At 39.9% G+C, this 18,518-nt stretch overlaps 1 protein-coding gene across 2 annotated transcripts in view; it reads right to left on the bottom strand.

Moving 5' to 3' along the window:
- FAR2 (fatty acyl-CoA reductase 2) overlaps positions 1–18,518 on the bottom strand; it is a 123,876-nt gene that overhangs the window by 52,005 nt on the left and 53,353 nt on the right. Inside the window, exon 1 of one of the 2 annotated variants that reach the window (XM_045510375.2) lies at positions 14,189–14,357. The exons of the other annotated variant lie outside the window; for it this stretch is intronic. The gene's annotated coding sequence lies outside the window, so the exon portion shown is untranslated. Of the gene's footprint in view, positions 1–14,188; positions 14,358–18,518 lie in introns of those variants that run through there. 2 annotated transcript variants of the gene reach the window in all.

The following is an 18,518-nucleotide window of genomic DNA, read 5'->3' as shown; positions in this document are numbered from 1 at the left end:
CTAGTTCGCCTTCCCACGGTTCCCACCCCCCCTAAAAGCCCCCAGGCAGGGCGAACCTGAAGCCTTCCCTTTCCCACTATAGAGCTTGCCTGCTTCTGCGTCTGTGCCAAAACGCACGTGCCAGTGGCTGGCTGACTTCCCTTGCCGTGGGCTCCCCGTGCCAAATAAATAGTCCTTGTTTATCCTCATTTGGTTGGTCTTACTTATCTCGCCAGAACTGTTACAATCCTTTTCCAGATAAGGGAATTGACAGAGATAAACTTCTGAAGGAGGCCACACAAGTGGCTGGGTTCAAACCTGGCCATTCAGTTCAATCAAGTTACTCAATCAGTGGTGGAGTGCAGCATGCAGGAGGTCCTGGCTTCAATCCCCAGTCCCTCCACTAAAAAATAAATAAACCTCATTACCTCCCCAGAGTTAGCCCATCACCCAAATGTGGAAAAGACGAAAAGTCTCTTCCTCCACTGTTCTCTGCGAAGCCTAATTTGGACTTTGGGAGGACTTTTATCTTTCCTTAACAGGAAGTGGCTCCAGGGATGGGAGGGCATAGCTCTGCGGTGCAGCACATGCTTAGCATGAGCAAGGTCCAGGGTTCAATCCCTGGTACCTTCAGTAAACATACATAAATAAAGATAAGATTTTTTCTTTACCGCGACTTGAATGTACGAACAGGTCTAGAGCCCCACAGGTGAAGAGACTTGATCTGTTCGTAGGGGAAGGGTTCTCTGGCTGTGTTTGTCTCTGATTCAGGGGACCACATTGCTACCCAAGTCTGCTGCAACCAATGACTGAGTCAGGGCACTTCATTTACTGAATGTGGGCTCCTATGTAACTTTACCAGCATTTAAAAATAAGATGCTGGCTCCACGATGCAGATTTTCAGCCTGTGTATATTCAGTAATTTAGAGGGCTGGCTAAACTTACTAGCATAATAATATTCAGAGGTCAAGAAAGGGAGTTGGTTAAGGATAACAAAATCTTAAAGAACATTTAAAGGTTTTTTTGTTTTAGTTACTGCACTTTGTCATCTGGGTCCTTCAGTTCTAAATGAAGGAGAGGTGCCAAGGGAAAGGCTTCAAAACTCACATGAACTTCTCTCTCTAGTTCCACAGAAATCCTGAAGTTTTGTGTCAAAACCCGTGTGATTTTTTTTTGTGTGTGTTACATGAAAGGTGTTGTATTGAAATGGATGTACAAAAATATACCCAGAGGCGAAAGCCATGCTCAGCATTCAGGCTCAGCTCTCTTTCACTGTCACTGTGAAAGTGACACTTCCACTCGCTGATAAATTTGGGAGCTTGAGATTTGCAAAGGTTAACCACTATGTATAAAAATAGATAAAAAACAACATTTCTTCTGTATAACACAGGGAACTTATATTCAATATCTTGTAATAATGTTTAATGAAAATGAGGATATGATATGATATTATATTATATTATATTATATTATATTATATTATATTATATTATATATATGCATGACTGGGCCATTATGCTGTACTCCAGAAATGGACAGATTGTAACTGACAATACTTCAATTAAAAAAAAGGAGAGAGAGAGAGAGGAAGGGGGGTTTCCTCACCACTCAGATGCATGCTCTGGGGCATCAGCAATTCTCCCAGGAATCAGCCCCTCCCTGGAGAACCAGAGGTACCTCCTCATGAATGAAAGGCAGGACAGACAATGAGCAACACAAATCCCGCTGTTGGAAATGGCAGCAAGAAAAAGTCAACCGTTTGCTTTTTATTTCAATTATTCACATGGGAAAGAAAGGAAGGATTTTTAATTTCATGCTTCTTTGAGAAAAGTAGCTCAGAATATATTAGTGGAAGCATTGTCAGGATTGCAATGCAGTCTGCACAAAAGCCCTCAGTATGTGAAATAAAATAAAATAAAATAAAACAAAATAAAATAAAATAAAAAGATTGAACTGGAGAGACAAGAGGAAGGGGAGAACAAACTTTTTTTTTCCTTGAAGAAAAGGAAAGGAATCTGAGTAAAAATATATCCCAAAAGAGAAAACACACTTTGCAGAATATGTAGGTAAAATAAATCTAAGATTTTACAGAAATCCTTCCTTTATTTTCTTGAGAAAGTATTTTTAGGTGTCTGTCAAATATAAAGAAAAAAGTCACAGTACTACTTAAGGACAAAAAAAGACAGAGAAGTGGAGAAAAGCATCTGAGCACATGTTAACATACATACATAAATATCCATACATTATACGTGTTACACACAGATACATACCTCTTATATAAGTAGCACATGCTTAGCTTAACCTTTCTTTAGGACAAATTCAGAATGGTATTTTCAAATCTGGCCTTTAAAAATGCAATGCAAATTCTAGCACTTTAAAAAAAATGTATACCTTTTTCTCTGTGAATAATTACACAGTTTAATTATCCTTTTCAATGATGTCATCTCCCCCCTTCCTCTCACCACAAAATTGTATCTGGGATTGGTGTTTGCCCAGATGTTCTGGGAAGCGTTTGTAACAGATACAGTCTCTTCTCAATAAAAGTTTGTAAAGAAAAAAAAAATGCTAATAAAATGTGAAGCGATGACATTGCACAACGAGAAATGTAGTTCAGAGCTAGGAGAAAGGCAGAAATTCTGTTATCGGGGTCATTTCTTTTTGTTCAGGGAAGGCTGGGCGTGTGCAGTCATGAGAACCATCACATCTCACCCCTGTACGTGTCAGGAAATGTATCTCTAAAGAGAGAGAGAGAATGCGAGAGGGGACAGAGAGGGCCTGAATGCAATGGTGTGTGCTCTCTGAGGAAGAAGGAATGTAAAGAAAAATCTGTGCTGTGGATAATGAGGCAGGGAAGTCAAATTTTTAAAAAATTCCCATTTTGTGCTGTCATCTCCCTGTGTTACCCCAAGCCTTTAGGAAGTGTCTGCTATAGGTTCACGTTAGCGGTACTCTTGGTAAAGGGAGACATCAGAAGTGCTCTGGACAGAGCAGTCCCAAGAGGTGATCAAAAAGTCAGCAGAGGGATGAGGAATCCAGTGGAAGCAGGGATTCAGAATGAGAGGTAATCGGCACAAGAGAAGGCTGCCAGGAGTCCCTGGAAATTTCCCAGAATGCCCAGGATGGGAGGCTAACTTATGTTATTTGCATATTAAAGGAGTGACTCCAGCCAGACACTTGGGGTAAAAATACCTGAACGTTTACTTTGTATAAGTGGTGGTAAAGGTGAATTCTGGGAGGTGCCCTGGTTCGAAGCTGAAGTTAGAGAAATACGAACATTTGTCTTGATAGAGGAAGAGCAATTTTGGATGTTCTTGGAACGATGGAAGAGATGCTGGCTAGAAAACAGGGGCAGAAGATACCATCTCACATATAGGATCAAAGTAATATTGGAAGTAAGATCCAGTTGACCGGATAGTCGCTGTTTGAAAAGAACTAATATAGTGAGCAAATAATTCCTAAATAATCCTTATGTTTAAAACCACAAAAAACTATCTGTCCCTCTTTCATGGAAAAAAAAAATGAATGATGTATTCAAAATATAACATTAAAAATACTTTGTGTCATTAAAAAAAAAACAAGTCCATGGGAATATATAAAATTCAGAAGAAGTTTCTTCTGTATAGCACAGGGAACTATGTTTAATATCTTGGAATAACCTTTAGTGAAAAAATATGAAAATGAACATATGTACATATATGCATGACTGGGACATTGTGCTGTACACCAGAGACTGACACATTGTAGTTGACTGTACTTCAATAAATAAATAAAAATTCAGAAGGAATTTCAAAAGCTGAGCTCATAAGTATAAAATATTTGTCAAGTTTTTTATCATAAGTATATATTTTTGGAGGATAATATTTCTCTGCCTTTGTTCTTTGAAAAGTTACAATGTCTTTGATTATGATGGCTTTGGTGGACATTTGTGTTTTGCCCTCCCAGCATCCCCTTTTCCTTCTACTCTTCAAAACCTCTTTTGGGGCAGCACCTCTGTCTCCACTGTAGGTTGTCTTTGTGGGGCTGTCTCTCAAGACACTCAGCCCCACGTGGCCAAGGGGCAGGGTTCTTAACTTTGAGTGAACGGATACAACATTTAAAAAAAAATACGGAGTTGATTCATCTGGGGGTGGCATGTTGACCATGTCGACCAGATAATCTAGTCAATTAATGTTTGTCTTCTTGGCATAAAAAGCAAGCCTTTGATGGCTGTTTGGAAACGGAAAAGGGCTTCCAAGGCTGGCTTTTCAGCCACTGCTTCGTGTGGCTACCTCACTTACTTCCAGTAAAGTCTATTTGTTTCTGTCACCATGGTAGGCAGAATCCTAAATGACCCCCAATGACCCACACCCTTTATAATCCTCTCTCCTTGAGAATGCACCCAGGACTTGTCATCTGCTTTTAGCCCATAGAATACGGCAACGGGTGATGGTCTTCACTCCCGGGATGATGTTACCTCGTATGGCAATAAAGGATTTAATGGGCTAATTAAGGCCCTTAATTAAGTGAAGAGGGAGCTTTACGCCCACTGCATTTGTACTTTCATTACTGCAAACATTAACACAGTAAAAAAGGCAAGTGATTACTTAAAATGTTTAATAACCCTGTGGATCCCTGAAAGTATCTCTGAGACCCCAGAGGTCTGCAGACCACATTTTGAGAACTGCTGGACTAAACTATTATTTGAGAGCCTTATACCAACCATTTTTGCACTCAGCTCACGATGAATTTAATAATACTTTCCAGTTTTGGTTTAGAACTTTTTAAGGTATTTTCAAGCTGCAAGAAATTGATGAGCCTGGAAGTCCTTATCTTTAACTTATTACACAAATGCATTAAAATAAGGTAGGAAAAAGAGTTTCTTCATATTTTACATTGGGGTAATCATTAGCAAGTATTAGAAATATATTCACTCCATCATGACCAATCTAACTAGCTCAGACTAGCTTAGTTAAAGCTAAAGACAACAATGTATCAGCAGTTTAATGCGGTTGAGATTCTGTTGCTCTGGTTTTCCTGTTTCAATAGCTTGGGCATCTTTGATTTGTTGTTTCCCAAACGAGAAGCTAAGGGCCAAAGTTACCAAAGGAGCCAACATCCCTCTTTTTCTTAATTATGCCCTGGTTGTCTTTTTTTGGTTCAAATTTTGACATAATTTGGTACTTCAAAAGGTTAAGGGTGATTCTGTCTGCAATTAAAGCATTAATAGCAAAAGACATCTGGTCTACTAGCCATGTCTCCCAGTCAGCTGACTGATTCCACAAGGGGAGATTGCCCTTTTTTTTTTTTTCTCACTCACCCTAGAAGTCACTGACATTACTGGAGAAGCATCATGGTATTTGACTAGCAGCACTTTGCCTCCTGACAAAAAATATAACTCTTGGCTTATTTGCTCCCGTGGACCACCACATCTTCCTCCCAGCTCTGGACACAGCCCCTGGGATAGCGTGCTGCTCGGTGCATTGCAGATGGCAGTCGTGCTGAAGGAACTGACTGGTACCCAGGCCAGGGAACACTCAGCAAGGGTACCGTGTAGTCAAGGGCTCTGGCATGGCTTCCTGGTTTATTCCAAGAGAAAAAGCTCAACCGTTAGTAGCAGTGTATTGACTACAGATTTATTCCCTTACCATTGCTGGGCTCCTCAGTGTGCATACTCTTGTCTGACCACATACTTCAGGGCTTACTAGAGGAAGTGACTCAGTAACAGTCCATTTCCAAGTGGATGAATTGTGGAAAAATACTGAGAAATGGGTAAAGGTGCATTTCCACAACACACAAAGCTGCTAAAATTGCATTCCCCTCATGTACTGCAGTGACAGTATGATGAGACCTTCTACTTTGCACTTTAAAAATTCCGACTGTTTATTCTTTCATCCTGACTCAGGATCTGTATTTTCGTTCTAGTCTATTAATCTAACCCAGCTTCTCTGTAAACATCTCTCTTACTGCCTAAATACTATAGAACATTGACAGAGAAATCCCCAAAAGAGAAGAGAGAAATGCAGATAACCTCTGGCAGGAGGAGAGACTTGTACTAATTTGGTGTAAATGCTGATAAATGCATTTCAGGAATCCTCCCGAAGGGATAAATTGACAGAATTCGTTTCTTAAGGCTTCTGCTTTCTTTTGAAAAAGGAAGTCACAAGCTGAAAATGGCATGGAAAACCGTGGGCTGGAGGGCTTTGCAGAGGATGGTGAAGAATTGCAGGAGCTGTTGTAAGAATTTTGAGGCAATGACCGGGACAGGCAGAGGTATTGCTGAGAATAAGAATAAGGGTCTAGCCAAAATTAGGAAATAATTAGCATCAATCTGCACACATGTGCAATTTTCCACGGCTGCACGAACAGGTGCAAAGAAGCTGGACATTAGAGTTCTTCCAGGATTTGGGTTTGGGAGGTAAAGTAGGGAAGGTAGCAAGAGAATTGAGTGTATGGTTTAAGAAAATGCTTTAGGAGAATGGTTAAAAATTACACAGTCTAGTCTGATTAGGGATGGAAATGAAGCCTGGGGAGGAAGACCTGATAGATTGGGAGAAAATGGAGGGAATCAGAGCATTCACCGAGGTCAAGAAATAAGCATAGTGATGATAACACCGAAGGCTCCAACTTTTCAATGACAGATTATTGTCAGAGAGTGAGATTTTGGAATTCAGGATTCCAGAGTTGAAGCAGCTCTAGGTGACAAGGTCCATGGTGTGGTCATGGGGATGGTTATCAATGAGGAGTTAACCTGAAGACCACTGGAACTGATCAGGCCAAGGAGCACTGGGTGTATTCATTAGGTCATCTCCACTGATGTGGCAGAATTTGAAGTGATGAGGAAGACGGTGACTCAGATGCCGAAGCTGTGAAGGAGCACTGAGGAACAAACAAGATGTTGATGGACAGCAGTGAACTAGGCAGAGTAATAATCAGATGACATGACCTACAAAAAAATATTTGGACGTACAATATTTAGGAGTTCAGAGAATGCTGAACACAGTCCTGACCGTGGAATAGGGTGACACTCTTCTCTCTCACCTCCATATGCACCCATTACCCAGTCCTGACAGGTGCCTTCTGAATCTGTCCAGTTGCCTGCCTTTCCACATCTACCACCACCACACAACCAAAGCCACCACAACATCTTTGTGGGACTATTGTGTTTACCAGTAAGTTTTCCTGCATCCATTCTTACTCATATCAATCCTCTTACCCACATCAATCTCCAACTCCAACTCTTTGCCACACTGCAGCCAGTTCATTTGGAAATAAAAACCTGATACCTTCAATGTCTCCAAATACCCCATGTCTTCCCATTGCTTTTAGGATTGAGGCTGAAATCTCCAAGGTGAACCTCAAGGTCTGACGTGGGTTGGCCTCAGCCCGCCTCTCCAGCACACGGGACAACATATCCCTGACCTTCACACTCAGACACACAGTCTTCTGTCAGTTACAAACAGCAGGCCCCACCCACCAGAGGACCTGGCACAGTCTAAGAGCGCCCCCTAAATTAACATGCCTCAAAACAAGCTCCTGAAGCATCTTACCAACCTGCTCCTCTCATAATCGTCCCCATCTCAGTCAGTAAAAACTCAACTCTTTGTGCTGCTCAGTGCAAAGATGCTGAGGCCATCCTTGACTGTCTTTTTGCTCACACTCTATATCCAATCTTCAGCAAATCCCAATGGCCCTACTAACTACAGAGGATATTCCGGTTCTAACCACTTCTCACCACCTTTGTTTGCACCCAACTGGTTCAAACCATTAACACAAGAACCTCCCAGTAGTTCCTGCTGCCCTTACCCTGATTCTACTAACAGTCTATCCTCTACAGATGAGCTTGCGTGATCCTTCTGGAAGGCAAGTCAGGTCTATCACTGCTCTGCTTAAACTTCTCCAATGGCTGCTCATCCTTCAGATGTCATTTCAATTCCCACTTGCACTGAGAAGACTTCCCTGATCTTCCATAGTCAGTCTAATCTGTAATTTGTTCTTTCCATGAACCTTTCCCTGTTGGCACTTATCATAGTTGTAATTTTACACTTATCTGTATGATGTATGGATTAAAATCACTCCCCCCACTAGATGTTAAACTTCCCGAGGGCAGAAATGCTCTCTGCTTCTGCTCAACACCGTATCCTCGGAACTTAGTGCAGAGCCCAGCTCTTGACAGGCACTCAATAAAGATCTTGAATGAATGAATCAAGGAAGGAATGGATAGGATATTTTCTTTAAAAGCTTCTGACACCTTTGCTTCACCAGCCAATTTCTTCTTGGTGCTCAGGACGACTTTACTTTTCATTGTATTTTCTTTACATTGAGAGATGAACTGTCAGCAGGTACCTCATGAATTTAAAGTAAGATTGCTGGAAGAGTGATGGCCATCTGGACCACCTGTGGAACTTGTTTAAAAGTCAGATTCCCAAGCATCACACCTGAGTTTTTCATAAGACTGTTTAAATATACCAGAGACCTCTTAGGAATCTCACACTGTATTCTCTTTCTCATTATTAGAAGAATTAAAAACAGAAGAATTAAGAGAATAAAAAACAGAATATTAGAAGACTAAAAAAACAGAAGAATTAGAAGAATGAAAAACTACAACTCCAAGATGTATCAACTGTCACACAACAAGTGAGCCACAAAGGGAAGGTCAGCACGCCATACTCCACGGGGAAGGCAGGCTTTAGCGTAAGAGTCTATTATGGGTGGAAATGTTTTTTAAAACAACCATTGTTGACCTGCAAAGAATGTCCAAACTGAGTAAGTACGGAAAGAACGTTGCTGAGTTTCTGCAAATGAAGAAAAAAACCCCAAAACCTTATAATGCTCTCTGTGTTTTCCTTCTGCTCAAGATAAAGACATTCCTTTATGAGTTTCACCCTAAGATACTGCAGATATCAGTCAGGAGTCAGGGATAGCCACACTTCAGAGAAGAGTAAGATTTTTGGCCAGAATATGATGGAAAGAAATTGGAATGAATCACTACAAAAATAATCAATTTTATAGCAAGTTTCTCAAATAACTTTTTTTTTGATAGTCCAATACTTTAAAATAATAACCTGTTTAAAATTTAAACCTTCAAAGTAAATGTAATCCTAAAAGAGAGGGTGTCACTCTTAGAAGAAAAAAAAGAGACATCACCCCAATATTTTAAAATCCTATTTTTAAATTTTATTTGGAAACAAAACAACCAATATCGAAGTGTGAAATGTAGAACTTTTATAATATTTTGCTGAGGAGAATGCAGATTAGGTTAGCAAAGGTAATGAGGTTTGAAAAACCCACTCTGTAAAAGAAAACAAACTGAAGACCAATTTTATTGACCTTAGCGAAGTATACCAATGGAATATGTGTAGTCCATGGCTATTATTCTATGCTACTGTTAAGTCTAGAACAAGACAGTTGTTAATTGCCCTGGGAAACTAAATGGAACATAAAAATTCTTAAGAAAAGACATTTTTTTTTTTCCTGGAGTCAAGAGAATGCTGCTTTTTCAGATGTATTTCCTTGGCCGACACTAAAATTTCTTATTTCATACTGTTTTTGAAAAATCAATTGCTTAATAAGGCTACCTGCCCAGATAAAACTGCCTGGAGACAATCAGTTGTAATATATTGGTTGTAATATCTCTGAGTAAAAGGCGAAGTGGTAAAAAGGACAGTGCAGAAAGCCTTGGGGGCAAATGCTATAAATACATACGGTATCTGCTCAATAGAGAAGAAAATTATGAAAGAATTTCTACTGCTTCTAACTTATAACTTAAAATCACCCATTCATTGTTCATTAGCCCTTAGAAAGATGAATTCATGTTAATTGTCAGGAGTTAAATAGATAATAAGAAACCACTGTATTGGAGATAATAGAGAAACCATTATCCATTCATACTGACAATGTTTTATTTCAGAGATGTTCATTATAACGTTTCTATTTTCTTCAGATCCTCTTCTCATAAAATTTCCTAATAACTTATTTTTAATATTGCCAGTCGAAATGCCTTAAAACTCTCAGCAACCAAGAGGCCAAATCTGTTAACAAACACCCAAAATCATTTTATATTATACATACTATAAACATGTTATAAATAGAATTTATAACAATTACAGCACATAGAATGCTCTGCAGAAATCCGGGCATCTCCAATCTCTTAAGAGATATCACATTGCTTACCAACATAGAAAAAATAATCTCCTTATGAAGGGAGAAAGTGATGTTTGCTTTAAATTTTATTTTCTAATTGTATCTTGAAAAGCTGTAAGTAAGGTAAGTTGTCAAAACAAAATTAAGTATCTTCTATATTCTTGCAAATAAACCACCTCATCATGCTTTTGTATAGCTCTCTGCTAGGTTATCTTTACCATCTTCCCAGATGGCATTTTTCTCTAAAATAATTTAGTAGTGCTCTGTATCATTATTCAAAACACCTGTTTAGAGGAATTTAGAGATAACACACTGGCTCCAAACCAGAGTGGGTCTAGTACTAAAATGATTTCAAGGTGGAATTGAGACAGGAGGGAAGAGGGCAGGGCACAACCATTGAAGAAATGACTCAGCAGTTCAGGACAGAACAAACTAGTTAGAACCAAGATGGCAGATAATTTGACTTCCAGTAGACCTTGAGCCTCGTGGCCCACCCACAGGCACCATGACAGCTCTTAGGCTGTCCCAAAGTGGGCGGGGCCTGATTCTTGGCAATCCCTGCCCCTTCCCCAAAGAAGTTGGAATAATCCTCCTACCTGTTAGCATGTGCAATTACTGAGCCCGTAAAATTAACAACTCCGTGACCTCATGGTTACTCTCTCTCTTGCCTTCTGAGATGCCCGCACTCTATAGAGTGTGTATCTGCTTTTACATTAAACTAAACACTCACATCTCTTGGTCTCTCTCCCTCTCACCTTCTGAGATGGCCCACATTCTGCCTATGGAATTTGTATCTCCTAAGCCACTCTCCCTTCTGAGTGGGATGAACCCAACTCTGTCTATGGTGTGTGTGTCTCTCTAAATAAACTTGCTTTCACTTTACTACGTCTTGCTCTTGAATTCTTTCCTATGCGAGGCAAGAACCTCTTCTCCGACAGCAGAATGGAAAAAGTGTGAAAATTAGATACATATCCAAACTCTGACAAGATGGGCAGAAAATGTGTCTATCCACAATTCTAAATCTACATGATTTTGGATGGGTTAGCATTTCATTTCAGAAGAAACCATCAGAAATAGGTTTGAGTCCCCAAAACAGTTTGAACAAGTTTAAACCTTTTTCCAGAGCAAACTTGGCATATGAAATTTTGCTAATTATCTCCTTAGAGATAGTTCAGGAACAAAGATCTTCTCCCAGTACTTTTCGAACCCTCACTAGTAGAAGTAAGAAGAGCAACAGCTTAAAGCTTGGAGACAATTCTCAGATCCTATGCTATTAAATTAATAAATGGTGCAACTTCACAAGCTTGACTGTGGATTCTGGAAGCAGGACTTCTAATTCTTCTTTCTCCCAATTCCTTTACTCTGAGTCAACTTAACTCATGGAGGAGACTATCTAATAAAACCAGGATGATATCTGTATCTGTTAAACTAAACAAGGAGGTCATTTAGACAGAGGTGGCTTTAATGGCTTAGTAGCCTGCATAAGCACACCGAAAATTTACCCTGCAATGCCTCAAAATTAAAAAAAAAAAAACAAAAAACCCCCAAAACCTCAGACAACCAATCACAAACAGCCAACAAGTCTTTCTCAAATAATGCAGCTGCTTAAGCTACAGCCAAAAATCAAATAATTTCCAGGCTTTGCTTCTGCCTCTTCTGTATCAAAGACTTTCCCCATCTCCAGTCAGTGAGGGCTTCTAATCACTTACACTTCGGTGCTGCCTGATTCTAATTGATTTTTTTTTTAATGTCCCAATAAAGTTTTATTTATTAAAACAGGCAGCTCTTTAGTTTTATGACCCTTTCCCTAGGGCATTGTCTTGCCCTGCCTGCGTGATACTAAATCACAGGCACATTTGCATTCCAGCTTGCAGGGAGGAGAGAGTCTGGAGGATTTCATGCACAATATCTTAATGCCTAGGCACATAAGTAGCAAGCATCACTTCTGATTACATTCCATTGGTGCAAACTTAGTTACATGACTTCACCCAGTTGCAAAGGTGGCTGGGAAATGCAGTCTCCAATTCCCAAGTGCCCAATTATAAATCTCTTGCTGGGGAAGAAGGAACCTATCTTTGCTAGTTGTCTCTGCCAAACTCGTCTTCAAATACATTCAAAATTCCTTTACAGTTGTATAATAAATGATATAAGCAGAATCAAATTGATTTTTGCTCAAACTCTTAAAAGTTTTAACGTGCCTTAGTTTATCTTTTAACACTTCTCAGTGCAAAGATCATCCAAGCAAGGAAATAAATAGATCACTAACATTTATTGACTTACTGTGCAACAGACAATGTCCCATGTGACATGCAATTGTTTCTTCATATAATCCTTGCAATAACTCCATGAGATGACAAACAAGGACTCTCAGCCCATGGAGCTTAAGTAACCTGTGAAAGTCCTAGAGCAGAAAAAGGACAGGCAGTGGAGCCCAGGGCTTGTCTCCAGAGTCTGTTTCCTTCAGCATGACACCAGGAAGGGGCTTGTGGCTAAGTATTCTCCAGCATAAAGAGTGCGCATCTTCACCTCCACGTGTTATTCTGTTTGGGGATGAAGGAGGCTGTAATCATTTTTGGAGCTGACTCCGGTGAGGGCTTGAGGTACCTGGAGGTGCACTGATGTGATGGCTATTGAGCACGGCTGTGGTGGGAGGCTCCACTCCAGCGAGAGTGTGATCACCTTCCTTAATTCTCACTGTTTAGCTTACAATCTCCACGTCAGCATTTTGCCTCTAGTCTTACTGGGTGGCCAGAGAGGCCAGAGTCCTGTATGAGTTCCCACAGACACTGCTATTATAGAGCCTTCCAAGGGCCCCTCCATCCAGTTTCCCATTGGATAAAAATTGATGCTAATTGTTTCAGAGCGTAATGTACTGGAGCTGTCCTACGGCCGTAAACTTGAACAAAAACAGCAATTAAAACAGCCAAGACTTTCTGTGCCAAGCCTTCTGGTAAGGGTTTCACATCTTACCACAATCCTTTGAGGCGGGCATGATTATGACTGCGGAGAAAACTGAGTCTCTGAGAGGGCAACTTGCCCGAAACTTTTTATTTACATAAAGACTTGTTAACTAACATTACTTTTATATCCCGTTGCTTCAAACAAAGAACAGGAGGCAATCAAGCGTTCAGTTGGTGACCCTTAGTCTCTACAATCATACTAATTCCACTTTGCAATTTAAATACACTATTAATATCTTTTTTCAAACACTGCTTTAGTCTCTAATAGTTAAATCATTACTTTGGTATGTATACGATTTGAACATGTCTCATAGAGAAGCCAGGTGAAGCAGAGAAGTTAGTGAAATGTTGGTAGAATGAAGTCCCCATTCAAATTCCCCCCATGCCCAAGAGAGAATCAGCCTTTTGAACACTTGGAATTGCTTATTTAATGAAAACACACACACACAAATCTGTTGTCAGGCATAAGCTGAAATGAATAGCCTCTGCTCTGAGCATGAAAATTAAATTCTGTCTTTTAATTGATTTTCCCAGGCAAATTCAATAAAAAGATCAAACGCACCTGAAACAACCATATTCTCCCCTGGAGTTCTCTCCAGGGAAGCCCCCTCCTGCTGCAATCTATGTTTGAATCCCATATGAAAACCCTTAGATGCTAAACTGGCACCAGATGTGCCAAAGTGACACTTGGTCATGCACATTCTGAGGGCAGAATTGAATTTCAGAGACCGACAACAACCAGCCCCACCCCACCCGACCACACCTGTTCCCTGCCTCCACAAAAATCCAGCATTTCACTCACGCAGTCACAGTGAAAAGTCAATTTTCTTCATTCGAACATTAAAAAAAGTCACCGCAATTCTTTGGCTTGTGCTTCACAGCCCAGGGTGAACCAAGTACTCATTTTGAACCCAGGTGGAACATGGTAGATTTATTGATTCTACCTCACAGGAGATCAGCCATTGATTTCTTAGGATAAATGAGTTTTGATGAGCTCTGGTGGAGATCACGGAAAAGTAAAAATGAAATAAACAGACCAGTCTCTCACTCCAGGACTCATTTAGCTTGTCACTCCCACTAATTACTTTAGGAACCTCTGGGGCTTTGTTCATTTCTTGTTTTTCCCTTACCTTTTTGTCTTACTTCTCTGGCTTCAGGTTTCTCTGGGACAAGAAGGTATGAATAAAGAGCCGAGTGGGAAGTGTGGCAGAAGAATTTAAATCAGCCCTAAAAAGCAATGGGAGGGGCTCCCGCAGCATCCCACGAACCAGCAGCCTGTCATCAGGGGAGATCTAAAAATCTCAGGAAGGAAGATTTATTGCATGACTACATACAGGTGCCTGAGGTCCAGCCCATCCCAAGATGACACTGGAAGGCCCCGTGGGCTGCCCTCCCGTGAGACAACGGCAATCACCTGTCTATTGTGCAATACAGACATTGCCTTCTCGTCCTAAATGTTGCCAGGCAGCCCTTGACTCGCCAGAGTTTGAGAAACATAATTTGGTTATCTCATCGGTGATCGGGAACTAAACATGACCTAGCAGTGTATTCAACCATCCTTTATTCAACAACAAGAAATTACTGGTGACTTGCCGTATGAAGCAGTGAACTAGGTGGCAGAGGGAAAGGGTTCTGAGTGTGAAGAATGCACCAAAATACACAACTTCCACAAAAAATATAGCCTTCCGCTGCCCCTTCACCCAGCTCCCAGTTCTGTGTTTGGGGAAAGGGAGGAAACGAGGCTGTACAGAAGCAGGAGTGCGCAGCGCATGAGAGCGCCATCTCAAAAGCCACGTTGCTTAGCTCCCGATCACAGCCCTGACATGGTTTGATTCGGTAACTCTGGACAAGTTTTGTAACGTCTATGTGCTTCAGTTTCTCTGCCTGTAATCCTGGGAAAAGAATAATGGTACTTACCCCAGAGGATGTAAGGTGATCCAGTGAGGATTTATGGGACTATGTTTTTGTAAATGATCCAGGATAGTGCCTGGCAAACAGCAAAATACAAATATTATAAATATTCTCATCCTCTGGGGTTGATCAGATTTCCTGGGTTCCCTTTGAACAAGCTGTCACTGTGCGTGCAGGTCTACGAACAGATTTTGTGCGGAGGAAGACACTGGTGGCGCTACTATCTGCGACAGCATTATGAGTGATAACGGGGCTTGTTTCCCAGAGTTGTAAGAGAGCTAGGGCGGTCCTTCCAGGATTCTAAACTGGGCCTTAGGAGTGGGTAAAACCAAATTTAGAAAGGTCCTGGTGACAAAGACTCTCTTCCTGACCGGGCTTGACTTGCTGAACCCAGTTGCAGCAAAAAAAAAAAAAAAAAAAAAAAAAAAAAAAAAAAAAAAAAATCCTGCTAAGCCAGTTAATTTTAAGAGAATCGTCCCCACTTGTGATACCCATTCAAGCTCATCTTCCTCCACCTTAATATCCAAACAAGCGCCTCTTAGTAACTTGCCATCTCTTCTGTCATCCTTTCCCCCCGCTATGAGGTCCCACTTGCCCCTGTTTGTACCTGGAGTTGGCTTCAACCTCTCTGCCTTATTTTGCCATCGTTTTGAATAAAGTCATCCTTTCCATTTTTAACAAGTGTCAAGGTAATTTCGCTTTAACAACGGAAACAATGGAATATCACTGTGGTTGAATGTTGATGAGGTCTCTTCATATGGGGTAAAGTTCAAATAGATTAAAAGAATCTGTGATGCTCAGAGACAGATTTTTCTTTTGACAGTTGAGTGATGAAGGTGAACAGAGGTGGATCATAAATGAAAACAGAGAAAACTTAAAGTACTCTCCTGGGTATCATCTCTAGGTACCCCCCCCCCCCCATTTAAAATAAAAGGTTACTACTCATGTTGATCCTAAAACAAACCCATTTTCTAAACATTGGTAGAATAATAATGACAGATCCTTCTTAGGTGTAGAGCACAGTGCTTGACTGCAGGGCTAGACAGGGAGAAAATAGGCCATAAGGTAGACCATGCAGAAGAAACAGTGTCTAAAACAACTTGATAAATTGGAAAGCCAAAAAATAAACAAATAGATGGTGTCTTTAGAGTGGTTACATTTCAGCTCAGCTCAAATATATTTTGAAGAGAAGTAAAAGTGCTTAGGATAGTCACATTTTTCTAATTGAAAAGTCATTTAGTTTTCAAAAATATATCAGTCTGTCTCCAGAAATCTTAATTAGGAGAGAGGAAAGAGGTTAAAGAGAGGAAATATTGATGCGTGGAGAAAAAAATGTGCACTTACACAAGTCATAAAGAATTTTTAAACTTTTTTAAGGAAGTAAATCACCATTTTCCTGAAGGAAGTACTTAGAAATAGTAAAATGTCCTTGAGTTCAAGTTCAAGTTGTAGATGTCTCTACACTAATGTCAAAGTCACTCATTACATAGAGAAATATAGCAACTCAGTTATGAGAACAGACTCTACTTCCCTTTAGGGTTACTGCAAATTAAAAAATCTTTCCTACATGCTCAAAGAAATTTACCCAAAGGATTCCTGTTGCTTTCAATTTATGGGAAGAAACGGGACTAAGCTTTCCACTGGATTCCCCCAACGAATACTGCTCTTGATCTAACTCTGTATCTGACATCCATAGCAAGGAAAATCTAATAGAGAAAGGGAGAGAGTGAGGGAAGCCTTTAAAGAAAAACTGCCAAGGCTAGAGTCCATTAAAAACTCACCTTGGATGTCAGACAAAAGCCCTGGGTTCTAGCCCCAGCTCTGTTTCTAATTAGCACCATAACCTCACTGAGCTCAGTGGGCTGGTCTGCAATGTGCAGCGACGGTGATCTCTAAGCACCCCTCTTGCTCTGAAACTCTCTTGATTTGTAATGAGTAGTAAGCTCCATAGTAAAAAATTGGGTCCTAAACATTTCAGACTTCTGGGTTTCTAAATCTGGCTTGAATGCTTCTCTTTTCATTCATTTTTTCAACCCCCAAAGGGGAAAATAAGTTTTCTGCATCTCAATTCTAAGAAACACTAAAGCATCTAAGAGACAGGGAAACAAATAATGCTATTACATGCCTCCCTGGGGTCTTTTGAAAATGAAAGGGCTGCTATCTGCACTAACAGAGTTAAGGATTTGCAGAATTACTCATATTTATGCAAATAACCCAATTTCAACTTCTAAGGATTTAAGTTGATCTAAACTTATTTGTCCTCTTTTTCCTTCCTGTCTACATAGCTGAAGTGTATATATTATAAACTATTAAAAAAATTTTTTTCTCATATCCTTGGTGTGAGATAATTTATAGACAATGTGGTTTCTGTTCTGGGTGCTGCAGTGTGCGGTGAGCTACACAAAGCCCCTGATTTTGTGGAACACATCTTCTCTCAAAATTATCCTGTTTTAATAATATTAGTAGTTCATGATTATAGAAAAGTATGAAGAAGAAAGTAAATGTTGCATAAGTTACAGTGTTTGGTGGTGTTCCATTTACTTCAGGTGAGTTTTTTCCAAGAGAGACTGTAGTTAGTAATTTACAATCCCAATTGTCATATTTTTTTTATTGAAGTATAGTCAGTTTACAATGTTGTGTTAATCTCTTGTACACAGCATAGTGATTCAGTCATACATACATATATATTTATTCCTTTTCATATTCATTATAGGCTATTATAAGATATTGAATATAGTTTCCTGTTCTGTAAAGTATGACCTTGTTGTTTATCTATTTTATATGCAGTAGTTATTATCTACAAACCCCAGACTCCCAAGTTACCCCTCCCCACCCCCTTTCCTCCTGGTAATTGTAAGTTTGTTTTCTATGTCGGTGAGTCTGTTTCTGTTTTGTAAGTTCATTTGTGTCCTTTTTTAGATTCCACATATGAGTGATATCATATGGTATTTTTCTTTCTCTTTCTGGCTCACTTCACTTACTACGATGATCTCCAGGTCCAACCATGTTGCTGCAAATGGCATTGTTTTATTCTTTTTTATGGCTGAATAGTATTCCATTGTGTAAATATACCACATGTTCTTTATCCAATCATCTGTTGATGGACATTTAGGTTGTTTCCATGTCTTGGCTATTGTATATAGTGTTGCTATGAACATTGGGGTACGTGTGTCTTTTTAAATTAGAATTTCCTCTGGATATGTGCCCAGGAGTGGGATTGCTAGATCATAGGGAAGTCTATTTTCAGTTTTTTAAGGACTCTTCATAATATTTTCCATAATGGCTGCATCAAACTACATTCCCTCCAGCAGTGAAGGAGGCATTAAAAGCACTTCTTTAGAATATACTATGTGCCAGATACTGTTTGAAGTGATTTATAGTGTTAAGCCATTTAATCCTTATATTAGCCCTATGAGGTAGGTAACAGTAGTACCTATATTGGATATAAATTCATTGCTTCTGAGGAGTCAGTAATTATTCTTTCTGTGGTTTTCCTGAACATAACTTTTCCCCCTCCCGACTACTTTGGAACATTTTTCTCTTTATTTT

This window comes from Camelus bactrianus, chromosome 34 (assembly GCF_048773025.1).
Source record: "Camelus bactrianus isolate YW-2024 breed Bactrian camel chromosome 34, ASM4877302v1, whole genome shotgun sequence".
In the NCBI taxonomy this organism is placed as follows: Eukaryota; Metazoa; Chordata; class Mammalia; order Artiodactyla; family Camelidae; genus Camelus; species Camelus bactrianus.
The sequence above is the reverse complement of the archived record's forward strand: the minus strand, read 5'-3'. Positions and strand labels throughout refer to the sequence as shown.